Raw genomic sequence first — 15,566 nt, 5'->3', positions numbered from 1 at the left:
CAATTACAGTCCTCACTTCTCTAACTGGTCGTTAGGTCAAATTTGGTATGTATACCTGCCAACTTTTGATGGGAAGACCCAAACATACATTACTGAAAGGTCTGGGTAATTAGTAGCATTGCTTGAATCGGGTTGTTGTCATTTCCCATTGATCTTAAACATAGGTTATAGTAATCCTGAGAGACATCTTAAGGGGTATTGCATACTCCAGATGTACTCTTTCTTTCCTTCATTGAGTTAGTTAGCTAAATTCCCTCTGGTAGGGACAAAGATTTTTTGCTTCACCAAAAGTTAGGCAAGTTCCTGAACATTCTCCTAGAACCATCTGTGCACATCCTCACAAAATCCTTAGCAAGAACTATGCTAAGACTGTGTAGCAGGAGTGTCTCTTCATATATGTCTGATCTTTTTTTTATATCTAATCAGGTTTCTCATCTTCTACCCTCTACTGGTCTACGGGTGATGTCTGATCAGACTGGCCTACCTTAAGGAAGAATTGTGTTAGGTCAGTTTAGCCATAATCCTCCTTACCCTTGATGTTTTCTCTTGGTAATTTTCCATCTATTGATCCCCATCAGGCTCCTTGGCTGTAAATTCCCACCTGGCCTTCCTGTATTTAGAATTGAGCTCAGTTCTATACTTAGGTATTTTTCTCCCATTACAATAGTCCTGAATAAAATCTGTTTTACCAAAGTAATTGCTTTCTATTTCTAATTTATATTTGATACTACCATGATGCAACTTTGATAGGATCAGTTTATCATTCAAGCCTCAGACACTCATCCAGGACCCTATGTGCACACCTTTGAAGTCTTTTCTTCATTCCTAACTGATTTATCAGGTATCCATTAGTGAGTCTGTCCCCTAAATCAATGATCCAGACCAATTTCCCTTGTAGCTGGTAGGAACAGATTTTGAATCTTAAGATTTTGATTAAACTCTAGAAGCTAGTTTAGAGTCCCAGACAAATATGCTGGGTTATAGTTCAAGGTTTTTCTCTTTGTAAGAAACTGGGTTAGTATCCCATGCAAGCAGAAGTTGGGTTAGGGTTCTAAATTACACTGTTCATAAGTATATAGGTATCATAAGTTATGAGCTTAGGAACTTATCAGTGACTGGAAGCGCCCTTCTTGAACCCCTGCTGTTAATGCCCTTTGCCAATTGTGTCTGTTTCCTCTCTTGTTGGCATGATTTTACTAAGGATAATTTGGAACTTTAATGGCCTCTTTGGGAAAAACAATGTCTTTGCAAACTGGCTCCTTAAAACGCTCCCTTCCCATCACAGCTGTTTCTACTTTCTCCTTTTACTGCTTTAGTTCTTTCCTCCAGTTTCCTGAATCCTTTGCTACATCCCCCTTCAAACCCTTCAAACCCTTACCTCCTCCATCCCTCTGTGAATCCTGCCAGGTTTTCTCATCCTACCTCAGCTCCTCAGCTCCCTACAAGTCACTTGAATGTTAGGCCCCCTACCCTCCATTGAGGGTTCTTAAGGGACTTAGGAACCCCACAAGCAACCACCTGAGGCTGAATAAAGAACAAGAAGCTATTTGGAAACAGAACAAGAACTTTTGTCCACTCAGTTGGGTTTTGGAGACATCCAGACAGCTGCTAGATATCTACTTAGTCACTGTTCTGAAATTTACTCCACAGACTTTATTAGGTTATATATCAGGGAAAAAGAAAATCTTAAAAGTCTCCCCCACAAATAGTGGTAAACATGTAGTCTTAACCTGTCCCATTTGCCACAAAAACAATTCAGATAAAAATATAAAGTTGAGATAAGCCAGTGACATTATATAATTATGTTTTATTGACTCAAGGCTGAAATTTTAGAATGAAAGCTCTGAGATGTCTGTTTGCATCTGTCTGTATGTTTATGTATGTGTGTGTGCCTGCATGAATGCATGTGTGTTATATATACCTGACATTCTTCTACTTCTAGATATAACCAAATTAACTTATAAAATCTCTTAAGAGAATTATATTAAAATTGGCTTAGAGATAAATGAGTGCTTCTATAAATAAGTATTTCTTAAAAAATCTCAGCTAGGGCTTCCCTGGTGGCGCAGTGGTTGAGAGTCCTACTGCCGATGCAGGGGACACGGGTTCGTGCCCCGGTCCAGGAGGATCCCACGTGCCGCGGAGCGGCTGGGCCCATGAGCCATGGCTGCTGAGCCTGCATGTCCGGAGCCTGTGCTCCGCAACAGGAGAGGCCACAGCAGTGAGAGGCCTGCGCACCGCAAAAAAAAAAAAAAAAAACTAAAACAAAAAAAACACAACTCAGCTATATAGAAACTAATCCAACTTTTTAGGTTCACATGATTTGGGATACTCTTTGACAAATAAAACTACTTTTTTTAAAAATTGTTGTTAAAATAAAAACTGGCCTATCTTCAGAGTTGTCAGTATTAAATATGACATGCAATATTTTTGTACCTGAGTTTAGATGTTCTCTACCTTATGTTATCTACCTTATGTTTAGAAAACACACACAGTCAAACAAGTGTATGTTATCTACACTACATGTTTAAGATTATAAAACTATAAATCCAAACTAATAGCAAAATTTACAATAAAAATGAATTTTTGGTACCCATCAAGTGTGCTAGTAAATTTTTACAAAAGAAAAGTAGAAAGGAAGAACCATATGTTAAGCTTATTAGTTTCTCTGCTCTGAGATTCTTTTTTATTGTTACCTAATTTGTAAACAAGAAAAACAACTTAGAATGATGACTACATTTGTTTGTTTAGCTTATGAAATTTTCATGATCAATTCAAACATAATTGATAAGCACAAATGATTTAAATAGATGTAAGTGAGCTAACATTTCAGTAATTGTGTTTTATAATATAATTCTCTTTTATACTCTTCCATTGGCATTTAATTTTTGTAACCACAGTTTTATTGAGATATAATTGCTATGTAACATTGTATTAGCTTAAGGTGTACTACAAAATGATTATAAATATATTTGACTACCACAAAAAGTTTAGTTAACATCCATCTCCTCACATAGTTAAAAAGTTTTCTTTCTTATGATGGGAATTTTAGTTCTATATGGTTAATTATAGATACAGATAGATGATAGAAGATAGATAGATAGATAGATGATAGATAGATAAACTATAGTCACCATGCTCTATATTATATTCCCAGAACTTATTTATCTCATAATTAAAAGTTTGCACCTTTGACCACCTTCACCCATTTCCTTCATCCCCTCTCTCCCACCTCTGGCAACTACAAATCTGCTCTCTGTATCTAAGAGCTTGGCTTTTTTAGATAATACATTTAAGTGAGTATTTCTCTGTGTGTTTGTGTTTTCTGTGTGTTTCTCTGTGTAACTTATTTCATTAAAATAATGCCCTCAAGTTTCATCTATGTTGTCACAAATGGGAGGATTTACTACTTCTTTATGGCTTAATAATATGCATATATTAATAATATATAAAATTTATAAACAACCTAAGTTGTTTCCATGTCTTGTACATTCCATGTACTTCAATGGAAGTGGAGTTATCTCTTCAAGATACTGATATTGCTTTCTTCAGGTAGATACCCAGAAATAAGATTGCTAGATCATATGGTAGTTATATTTGTAATTTCCTGAGGAATTTCCATTCTGTTTTCCAAGGTGGCTGCACTAATTTATAGTCCCACCAACTGTACACATATGTTCCCTTTTAACACATGCTCTTCAACAGGTCTTATCTCTTATTTGTTTGATAGCAGCCATTTTAACAGGTGTGAGGCAATATCTCATTGTTTTGATTTACATTTCCCTGATGATTAGTGATGTTGAGACCTTTTTATGTCCCTTTTGATAATTTGTATATTCTTTGGAAATAAGTCTATTGAGTTCCTCTGACCTTTTTAAAATCAGATTGCTTGATTTTTTGCTGTTGAGTTGTATGAGTTCTTTATATCATTTGGATATTAATCCTTTATCAGATATATGACTTGCAAATATCTTCTCCCATTCTTCACATTGCCCTTTCACTTTGTGAATGGTTTGTCTTCTGTGCAAAATGTTTTAGTTTGATGTAGTCCCACTTCATTACTTGTGCTTTTTTTCCCTTTGCTTTTGATTCAATATTAAAAATCATTTCCAAGACAGGTGTCATGAACATTACTCATGAAGTTTTCTACTAGGAGTTTTATGGCTTCAGATCTTACGTTCAAATCAAGTCAATTTATAAAATTTATAAACATACTTATCAATCATTGTGATTTGTAGTATCTTATTTTTATAACATGCTTTATAATAATTATGTTTTATAATATGTCTACTTAAAAATAGTTTCACTAAGCTTGTTGGTAACTTGAAATCTTAAAGCTGTACTAAGACAAAAAGTGTGTAATCATTGAATAATTAGATGGTATCCAAATAAGATAAAATATTAAAACATTAATTGCTGAACATAAGTTTATCTGCACTTGTCATCTTGTACTATATGCTATAGAGGAGCTTAACATATTTGGATCTATTTTCGTTTCTGGTTTTGTTTTTGAAGTATAGTTGAGTTATATTTTTATTGAAGTATAGTTGAGTTACAATGTTGTGCTAATTTCTGCTGTACAGCAAAGTGATTCAGTTCTAAACATATATACATTCTTTTTAAAATTCTTTTCCATTATAGTTTATCCCAGGAGATTGGATATAGTTCCCTATGCTATACAGTAGGACCTGGTTGTTTATCCATTTTAAATGTAATGGTTTGCATATAGTAACTCCAAACTCCCAGCTCATCCCTCTTCCTCCCACCCTCCAATTTGGCAACTACAAGTCTGTTCTCTATGCCTGTGATTTCTGTTTCTGATTTGTAGATAGGTTCATTTGTGACATATTTTAGATTCCACATATAAGTGAAATCATATGGTATTGTCTTTCTCTTTCTGACTTACTTCTCACTTAGTATGGTAATCTCTAGTTGCATCCATGTTGCTGCAAATGGCATTATTTCATTCTTTTTTATGGCTGAGTAGTACTCTATTGTATATATGTACCACTACTTCTTTATCCATTCATCTGTCAATGGACATTTAGGTTGTTTCCATGTCTTGTTTATTTTGAATAGTGGTGCTATGAACATGGGGGTGCATGTATCTTTTTGAATTATAGCTTTGTCCAGGTGTATGCCCAGGAGTGGGATTTCTGGATCATATGGTAATTCTATTTTTAGTTTTTTGAGGAACCTCCATACTGTTTTCCATAGTGGCTGCACCAACTTACATTCCCACCAACAGTGTGTAAATGCTCCCTTTTCTCCACACCCTCTCCAACATTTATAGTGTGTAGACTCTTTAATGATGGACAATCTGACTGATGTGAGGTGGACCTCACTGTAGGTTTGATTTGCCTTTCTCTAATAATTAGCAACATTGAGCATCTTTTTATGTGCCTCTTGGCCATCTGTATTTCTTCTTTGGGGGAATGTCTATTTAGGTCTTCTGCACATTTTTGGATTGGGTGGTTTGTCTTTTTGTCATTGAGTTCTATGACCTGTTTATAAATTTTGGAAATTAAGCCATTGTCAGTTGCATCATTTGCAAATATCTTCTCCCAGTCCATGGGTTGTCTTTTCATTTTGTTTATGGTTTCCTTTGCTGTGCAAAAGCTTGTAAGTTTGATTAGGTTCCATTTGTTTATTTTTATTTCTATTGCATCGGGAGACTGACCTATGAAAACATTGGTATGATTTATGTCAGAAAATATTTTGCCTATGTTCTCTTCTAGCAGTTTTATCGTGTCATATCTTATGTTTAAGTCTTTATATGCTCCATTAATTAGATTCATTTAGCATGTTAAGCAGGAAATATTAACAAAGAAGTAGTGATGATAAACTTTTATAGGTTATATATCTGGGAAGATATATATTACTAATACAGGTATTTCAAAATTTTATGAAGTTCATAGAAACGTGTCAATACCATTGCTGTCCAGCTATTATGCTTAAATGTTGAATGCCAAAGAAATAATTAATTTTCTTGTCCATGAACTCTCATCAGAAGTTTAACCTTGGCCTTTATAAGTCATTTGCTATTCTCATTTTTTGCTTCAATTCCTCTGTTTACAATCAGCTATGGGCATAAATGATTATGATAGCATAACTGTAATAACTTTGAGACCATGACTCTGGACTGAGTAAGAATTTCCAGAAATAATAAAGAAGATATTGTATTCAGAAACTAGTAATCTAAGATCTATTAGAACAAGAATTAATTACATGGGACTTAATGAACTGATAAGGATGATTATACTTTTTAATAATTTTGAATAAACATTGCTTTTTTTAAAAGTTTTTCATGTATAAGGAAAACTTTTTCCTCTAAAGCTATGTAACTTACTGCAATTTGGTAAAGTAGAACTTTGTGAACAAACATGAAACAATTGCTTTTTTCTCCCTAACTCCTCCAGAATTTGAAAACTCTTAATGAGTATTCCTATTTTTATGGCAATATAGTTATTTGCCTAAGTTCAGTAAGACTCTGTTATCCCTATAAAAGGACCCAACTTGAAACTTTGGTTATATTACCAAGGCTTTGAATGGCAGATCAAATTTGAGAATAAAGTGCATGGAATGAGACATGACCATACAGCTTTAAGGAACCTAGGTTGACTTTAAGGAGCCAATGCTTATTACCACCCCACTTGAAAAAAAAAAAACACAAAAAAGAAAAAACAGCCTTAACCTTTCACATAGGTTCTCTACCTTAAAAGTCAGTATAAATGTCACTTCCTGGCAGGATCAGAAATCTCAGGATAATTTTTGGACCCCTAGAAGAGAGAAATTCATGTAAATCTATAGGTATTGCATGAAAAATCTGATGTCAAGTTTCTGACTTGGTTTCTTAGCCTTGAGAGACTGAAAAATCCAGTCTGAGATTCCTTATGAAAAGTTCCAACAAAACAAACACAATTGACCTGTGTGGTTAGTCACCATCTTTGCTGCCCTTATGTAAACAATCACACTAAGTTAAATGAGTCTGGACTTACTTTGAAAAAGAAAAAGACTTACTTTAATTATCTTTGATTGAATAGTGATAACTATAGAGAAAAAAAATTATGTTTCAATGGAAAACTATAATGTACCCTCGTGGGTTCCATGTTGCACATTTTACCAGTCCTCAACAAATCTTAAGTCATCTAACTTCCTCCAGTATCTGACAACAGCTCTCCTAATTAGTTTCCATGTTTTCTCCTTTCTGACTTGGAATCATTGAGAACTAAAACTTCCATTTTCTCAAAGTCCTTGAAGCTGAAGCTCAATGACTTGATGTAATTGTCAAGAATATCACCACAACAGATTTTACATATAATGGCAAACTTCCCACTTGTTGCTGTGTGGGCCACTCAGAAAGTTCACCTGGACACCTGATATAATCACCACACACAATCAAACTGCAAACAAGGAAATCCATTATATTGATACTATTGTACACACCACCATCTAAACATCCTTGAACTCAGCATCGAGAAATCTCAACAAGCTGCCCTCTAGAATCAGAAATTGGGTTTTAAGTGTCAATCTTTGTGCTTTTTTTTTTTCATAGAAACCTCTATTACTAAATGTCTGACAGCTTGCACCACACAGCATAGCCACTACTACCAAGTCTCAACAAATGATTAGGCTGGTCCTTAAATGAACAAAAGGCAACTAAACAAGAAATGGACTAATATTGTTCAAAGGAAAGAAGAATGTTTTTCTTTCCTTCTTAAAATAGGGGGAACTGACAAAGATTCTTTGCTTAGCCAAACTTTAGTCAGGCTCCTGAACGTCCTCATGGTTCCATCCGTATACTTCTTTCAGCAAGAACCCTGCTAATTCATATAGCAGAAGTCCCACATCCTTTATATCTTCTCACCCTCAGTATCTAATCAGGTTTCTCATTCTCCACCATCCTCCAGGTGATTTCTGGTCAGCCTGGCCTGGCTTCAGCAATAATCCTGTTAGATTTGTTTACGCAAAACTTTCTAACAGTTGTTTTATATTAGTAATTATTAATCCACTGACTTCCTCAGGATCTTTGGCTATAAATAACTACTTGCCCATACTGTATTCAGAATTGACACTGGTACAACACTGGACTATTTTAACCTGTTACAGTAGTCTTGAATGAAACTGTTCTACCACTTTAACTATTTTCCAGCTACGGATTTCCTCTGAGAGTAGTCACAATCACCCTAACCTGCATCCAAACTCCCTGCCTTACAAGTTGATTCAGAGGCATGAGGAGCTCTGTGTGGCCAGGTTTCAGTCTTAAACTTCATTCAGGGGAATTGTTGTTTTATCTCCTGGTAGAAGCATTTCTTCCTCTAGAACTAAGGCCTCTAGACCAGCAAAGCATAAAAACACGGGAACAGGAAGCAAAAATGGTGTCACTCCCATTTTCACCACTTGATACCTAAAACTATGAATCCTTGATATAAAAGAAACAGCACCATATATCAAAAGTTTATTCAGAAAATATACAGCTTCCTGGAGAACCTCGTTACAGCACTGCAAGTAGCAGTGCCAACTAACTATTACCACCTAACTACCTCTGTACCTGAGTCTTTTAAAGGCCCTTACCATTCCATCAAGCCAGCTGCTTCAAAAGTGTAGGAAATATAGTGTGACCAGTGAATCCCATGAACATAAGCTCATTTTCATACTTCTTTTGCTGTGATTTTCTTCACCTGAAGCAATGCTATGTAGAATACTTTGGCAGTGGATAAAGCATTCTGTGAGTACACAGATGGTTGTTTTGGCAGAAACATTGTATGAGGGGAAGGAAAATTCATATCTAGATTAAGCGTTTATTCCAGTAAGGACAAAAAACTGCCCCTTCCATGATGGAAGTAGACTAATATAATCAACCAGCCACCAAGGTAGCTGGCTAAACACCCAGTAGAGTGGCTCTACATGAGAGACTCAGTATTGCTATCCAATGCTGACAGATTGACACTCAGACTTGCTGAATAGAATTCCATACTTCTAGCCCACGCATAACCTCCATCCCTGCCATCATGCCCTCTTTGTTCACGAGCTCTTTGGGAAATGACAGGGATGGCTGGGAAAACAGGCTAACTGGTATTCACAAAATTTGTCATCCTGTTCACTTGATTATTGAAATCTTCCTTTGTGAGGTTGCACTTTGGTGGGCATCACATGGGACCCACTCTTTTTTGCCCCAGTGCAAGACATGTCCATATATTTCTTCCCCAAATTTTATTGTCAACAATTTTCCAAACATGGTCATTTCAGGTCCCTGACCACTGATCCAAAACATTGGCCAGAGCCCATGAATCAGCATATAATCACATGTCTGACCACTTCTTTTTCCTGTAAAGTGAATAACTACATGCACTGACCCAAATTCTGCCCATTGGGAGGGTTTCCCTTACCCACTGTCTGTCAGAGATGTCCCACAGATAAGCTGTAGTGTTACAGCTGTCCACTTTCTGGTGGTACCGCCATATCATGCAAAAATATCTGTAAACCAGGTCTGCATCTTTCCTTTCTCTGTCAATAGATAAACTGTATGGAGCTTTCCATAAAGCTACAGGTAAATGCTGAGAGAGGGTGGGTATTATATAGCAGTAGGGACAAAGAACATTTGGGCTACAACTTCCTGTAACTTACTTGTACCTTCAGTGCCTGCCCAGGTCTGATCATGTATGTATTACTTTCATTTGATAATGCAGTAATCCTGTGCATGACCAACTTTATGACTTCCTGAGTCAGATAACACCCAGGTCATGATGAACAGCTGAGGCTGCATGGTAACTTGATGGCTCATGGTTACATTTTTTTCTTTTTTAATTTTACTTTATTTATTTATTTTTGGCTATGTTGGGTCTTCATTGCTGCACGCAGGCTTTCTCTAGTTGTGGCAAGTGGAGGCTATTCTTCATTTCGGTGCATGGGTTTCTCATTGTGGTGGCATCTCTTGTTGCAGAGCATGAGCTCTAGGCACATGTGCTTCAGTAGTTGTGGCACGTGGGCTCTGTAGTTGTGACTCACAGACTCTAGAGTGCAGGCTCAGTAGTTGTGGAGTATGGGCTTAGTTGCTTCACAGCATGTGGAATCTTCCCGGACCAGGGATTGAACCTGTGTCCCTTGCATTGGCAGGCAGGTTCTTATCTACTGCACCACCAGGGAAGGCCCTGTGGTTAAGTATTCATTCTCTGAAACCAAAGGAAAGATGTTGGAGCAAATCACAGCCCATTTTGAGGGGCAATGACAACCGCTTGTCCTAAAAGTCTGCCCCTCCCAGGTGGGCCAGCTTTGGGATTCAGAGGGATTAGAGTCAGCCTGTGATGCCAAGCTGGGCCTCAGTCTTAGCTCAGATCCCTTCCTGCCCTCAGGTTCCTGGGGAGCAAGGATCTAGGACTATAGCCCTTGGAGCTTTAGCCTCCAGGATCACTCCTTCCTACTCAGCTCTCTACAATCCAGTGAACCATGGGTATAAATTTTGCCAGCCTCTGAATCCAGTTCCTGCTGCTGTTCTGTGACTCAGGAGGAGGGAACGTCTCAGAGAGGCTTCAAAGCCCTATAGTCAGTCCTCCATGCACTGTCTCCAATATGATACTAAAGCAACAAAGGAGGGGGACTCGGTTCCTCATTTTTTGACTGGAGATGCTTTTGGAGCCTGGGTGATGGCCCATGGTTTCTCCACTCATGTGACTGCATTATCAAGAAAGACCTTTGTTTGCCAAATAAAGATTTGACTCAGAGGGAAAAAAAAAAGAAGACCAAGAGTTGCAAGAGTTGTTACTCAAAAGGACAGTAGTTATTTGTGGATGATAACAAAGGCTTCCTCCAAATTCCTAATATCTGCACTGTGATTCACCTACGGATCTGCCAAAGGCCCCAAACAGCATCTCTAACTGCCAATAAAACTTCCAGAACTATTAGGTCTGCTGGAATATGTGGCCCAAGTCACAGAGCAGCTTGCACAGCAGCCTAGAACTGTTATAGAACCTCTCTTGTCCTGGACCCCACACAAAACTAGCAGCTTTTCAGTTCACCTGAAAAATGAGCCAAAGTAGTAACCTCAGCTGAGGAATAAGCTGCCTCCTAAATCCAGAGGAGCCCACTAGGCACTGTGCCTTCCTCTTGGTTGTTGGAGGGGCCAGATGTCACAACTTATACTTCATCTTGAAAGGGATACCTGACATGCTCAACACCACTGACCCCTAAATATTTCATCAAGTTAGAAGGCCCCGATATTTTAGTCATATTTGTTCTGCACCCTTTGACACTCAAAAGTATATCAAGTCTAGTATAGTACTATTCTCACTCACTCTGTCTAATCAGCATAATATTATCATTGTAATGGAACAGTGGGATATCTTGTGGAAAGGAAAGGAAATCAAGATCTCTACAAACTAAACTGGGATATAAGGATGGAGAGTTGATAAATCCATGAGGTAGGACAGTGAAGGTGTATTTTTGGCCTTACTGGTTGAGAGAAAATGACTTTTGACTGGGCTTTGGATAGATATGGAGGAAAAGTTATTTGCCAGATCAGTAGCTGCATGGAGGTACTAGGGGATGTGTGAATTTGCTCAAGCAATAAAACCATATCTGGTATAGAAGCTGCAGTTGGAGCTGTCTGTAGGTTAAGCTTGTGATAATCCACTGTCATTCTCCAAGTTCCATCTGTCTTTTGCACAACCAAATAAAGAAGTGAATGGAGATGTGGTGGGGATCACCACTCCTGCATCTTTCAAGTCCTTCATGGTGGCACAAATCTCTGCAATTTATCTAGGCATGTTGTACTGCTTTTGATTTACTGTTTTCCTAGGTATAAGCAGTTCTAATCACTTTATTTAGCCTTTCCCATCATAATAGCCCCAACTTCTCAGGTCAGGGAACCAACGTGGTGATTTTCTCTACTGCTAAGTATGTCTATTTCAATTATGCATTCTAGAACTAGGGAAATAACCACATGATGGGTCTGGGAACCCACTGTGAGACGGACCTGAACTAAAATTTCATTGGTCACTTGACTCTCAAAAGCCCCAACCCTGAGTGTAGTGCCACAGTGACATTTTGGGTCTCCCAGTAACAATGTCAGTTCAGAGCCAGTGACCTGTAGTCCCTGAATTGTTTAATTATTTGCTTTCCCCCAGTACACAGTTACCATGGTAAAAGGGTATCAGTTCCTTTGGGGAAGGCTGGCAGTAAGATTTTAAGAATACTCTTTAAGTTTTGATAGTGTCAGGGTCTTTCCTCAGGTGGACCTTGTCTCCCTTTCATTCAAGGGATTCTGGATTTGTAAACTGGTTCAAGTTTGGAGATTGGTTAAGCGTTGACTTTATATTTTTTGTGATTCAAGTTACACCATTGTTTGACTTAGACCATTACTGCTTAGACAGATCAAGTAAAGATTTGGTGGGTTTGCTATCTTTTATACTTAATGTAACAACATCATTAACTAGCCAATACCATAGGTCTGTGCCAGACTATTCTGATTGCTGCTTTGACTTTGCTGTTTTCTATAGAGTAACTTCGTATTTGCTTTTGACTTTGTATAGAGGAACTATACCTAACTAGAGTTTAATGGTTGGGCAAAGCCCCTTGGATCTGATTACTCCTATCACATTTAGATTTTCCAGTTGAGTGTCTGCAGTTCCAAAAGCAAGGTCTAGTCCACAGAGAAGAACAATCATGGTGCTCATCATGGATGCTAGCATTCTACACACAAATATATTTCTCAATGTATTGTTGAAAGGTATGTCTTCTGAACCCTCCCATAGTGGTGAGTAGAACTTAAACAAAAATCCACTCTATCATTCCAATCTCCCTAAGCTTTGAATCCTTTTATCTACATTGAACCAAAGGAGATCTGGCATTTAAATTTCACTCATAGTGGGCCATCTTTTGATCCACGCTTCAGCCAATTATACCCACAAACTGTTAGAGCCCTTTCTAAGGATCCAAGATGCAACAATAAATGCAGAATCTCTGCTTAGTTGGCCCAAATCAATAAATCTGGTCGGACCCAACTTTATCCTACATTGTTAACAAGTCCCACACTTATTCCATAGTTTTCTGCTTGTATAAATTAGAAAACTCAAGGATTTGCTTTGGATTGTAGCACACCTTCTCAAGGGTTATGCTTTGATCCTCATCTTTAAGAACCTGCTGGGACTTGAGTCTAGTCATAGGCGGCAAGCCTCAGGGAAGACCATTATGGTTTTCCATGACGTTGCAGTGTTAATCCCCTCAGATTGAGGTAGAGAGGCTGATTCCTCTGTGCACAGGGATGCTGCTACCCACTTGGAGTGGGCATGCTGCTGCCACTGAGGTTGGGGAGACCACTTACACTGGCAACAAAAACTCATCAGAACTTAGGGGCTCAATGCCCCTAGCTTCATCAGGGTCTTTCCACACACCCTCATGCCACATTACATGATTCCATTCTTTCCCAATCAATTCCTTCACTTTAATAGAAGACACCCATTGAGCATGGGAGTTCCACTTGTCTTGAAATTCAGCCAATTACAGTTCATTTTCAGCAGTTTCATCCTTGCCAGGAATAAAGCTCTCTGACAGGGCACACTGACAAGCTTTTAAGTCAAATGCAATGCTTGAGTTTAGAATTTGAATCCCTGAGCTTATCCTTTTATTTGTCCAAAGATATTAGGAGAAATCAATGTCATCATATTCCTTAGATTTCCAAAGTGTTTGAAAGTGTCATATAGAGTTACTTAGTTCCTTGCTTCTATAAGTGGCTAATTAGGATTATCCAATGTAAATATTTGTGTATCACTATAAACTGTTCAGACCATGAATTATCAATGTTCTGTTTACTACTGAAAACAATTATTAGTGTCTTTAAATCTAATCATAATTAGAGAGCCACTTCTAGAATCCCAGAACCAATTTAGAAAACACTTTCCTAAAATTCTCTTCCTCTAGAACAACTCTCCATACCAAAGTCTATATTAGTCAAGTTTCTCCACAGAAATAGAAGCAAGTGTATATATATAAAGAGATCTACATAACAGGAGATTTATTACCTGTTTACCTCAGGAGTTTATGGAGGCCAAGTTGTCCCATAACCTTCCATCTGCAAGATGGAGAACCAAGAAAGCCAGTGGTTGAATTCGGTTCTAGCTCAAAGGCTGGATAATCAAGAGTTGTGATCTGAAGGCAGGAAAAGGTGGAAGCTCCAGCTCAGGAAATGCAGCCCTTCCTTGGCCTTTTTATTCTAGTCAGGCCCTGAGGGGATTGGATGATGCCTGACCACACTGTTGAAGGGAGATATCTTTATCAGACTACCTAATCAAATGCTAATCTCTTAAAGCAACACCCTCCAGACATACTTAAATATAATATTTTACCAGCTATCTGGGCATTTCTTAGCCCTGTCAAATCAACACATAAAGTTAAACATCACGCTTATTCTATTTAATTTTATTCTAATTCCATTTAATTAAATATCCAAACATTTTGACATTTTTAGAGGACTTTCCAAAATAAAATTATAAATAAAATCTTCTTTACCTTGAACTGACTTTGAGATTTCCCATAGGGCCCATGGAAGAACCCAAAGGATTTGTTCTCTCACCTTATAATAAGAGAGATATTAAACTAATTAGATTTATTTGATATATCAAGTTGCATGGGAAGCATTGTCAAAAAAGAGAGACAACCTTTCCTAGGTTACATTTGTATGCATAAGTTATTATTTCTGAAATTGTATAAAATTCCTATAAATTTGTCAGTGCTCTCACTATATTTCCTTATATAATGTTATCAATCATAATTTTAAGTATTTAAAATATTATATATCACAAAACAATAAAATTTCCTTGTCAATTGTGTTATTTGGAAATGGACTCTTATCAGATATTTAACTATGGCTACTTCAAGTCTTTTGTCATTCACAGAGAGTGTTGTTCTACTCTGATGCTTTCCTAACATCTGGTAGAATCAACTAGCTACAGGTTAGAGTACTTTAACAAAAAGAAACTGTCTTGGAAACCAAAGGAAAAGAACTATGTCAAGCATGCTGGTATACAGGCTTCGGATATCATTATTTAAATAAAGTTGATATCATACCAATGGGCTAAGTCAGAATTTCCGAAACTCTAATATTAAAAAGCTGATATGTTCATAAAGCTGCTAACCTAATGTCAAGTAAAACAAAATTAATTACATGAGACCCGGTAAGCTGATGAAAGTTAATTATACTTGTTATGGTTTTTGTTTGAAATACCCCTGACTCTTTAAAGTTCTATTTTCTAGGTGTAAGAAAACCCTTTTTCCTTTTCTCTTAAGCTATCTATGACTCATAACAATGTAGTAAATTATATTTTTGTAAACAAAATTGAAACATTTATTTGCCCTCCCTGCCTGATTCCTCCAAAAATCAGAAACTATTAAGTATTCTTATTTTCATAGCGATATAGTTATTTTCATAGATCCAAGAAGAATCTGTCCTCCTTGTGATAGGACACAGTTGGAAACAATGGTTTTATTGCCAAGGCTTTGACTAAAATGTCATGTTTTAAAATGATGCACAAAATCAGACATGACTAGACCGTTTTAAAGAATTAAGTTTGACT

The sequence above is a fragment of the Aethalodelphis obliquidens genome, unplaced genomic scaffold, assembly GCF_003676395.1.
Source record: "Aethalodelphis obliquidens isolate GAN/ISIS:26980383/991018 unplaced genomic scaffold, ASM367639v1 scaffold134, whole genome shotgun sequence".
Lineage (NCBI taxonomy): Eukaryota > Metazoa > Chordata > Mammalia > Artiodactyla > Delphinidae > Aethalodelphis > Aethalodelphis obliquidens.
This window is presented reverse-complemented; position numbering follows the sequence as displayed.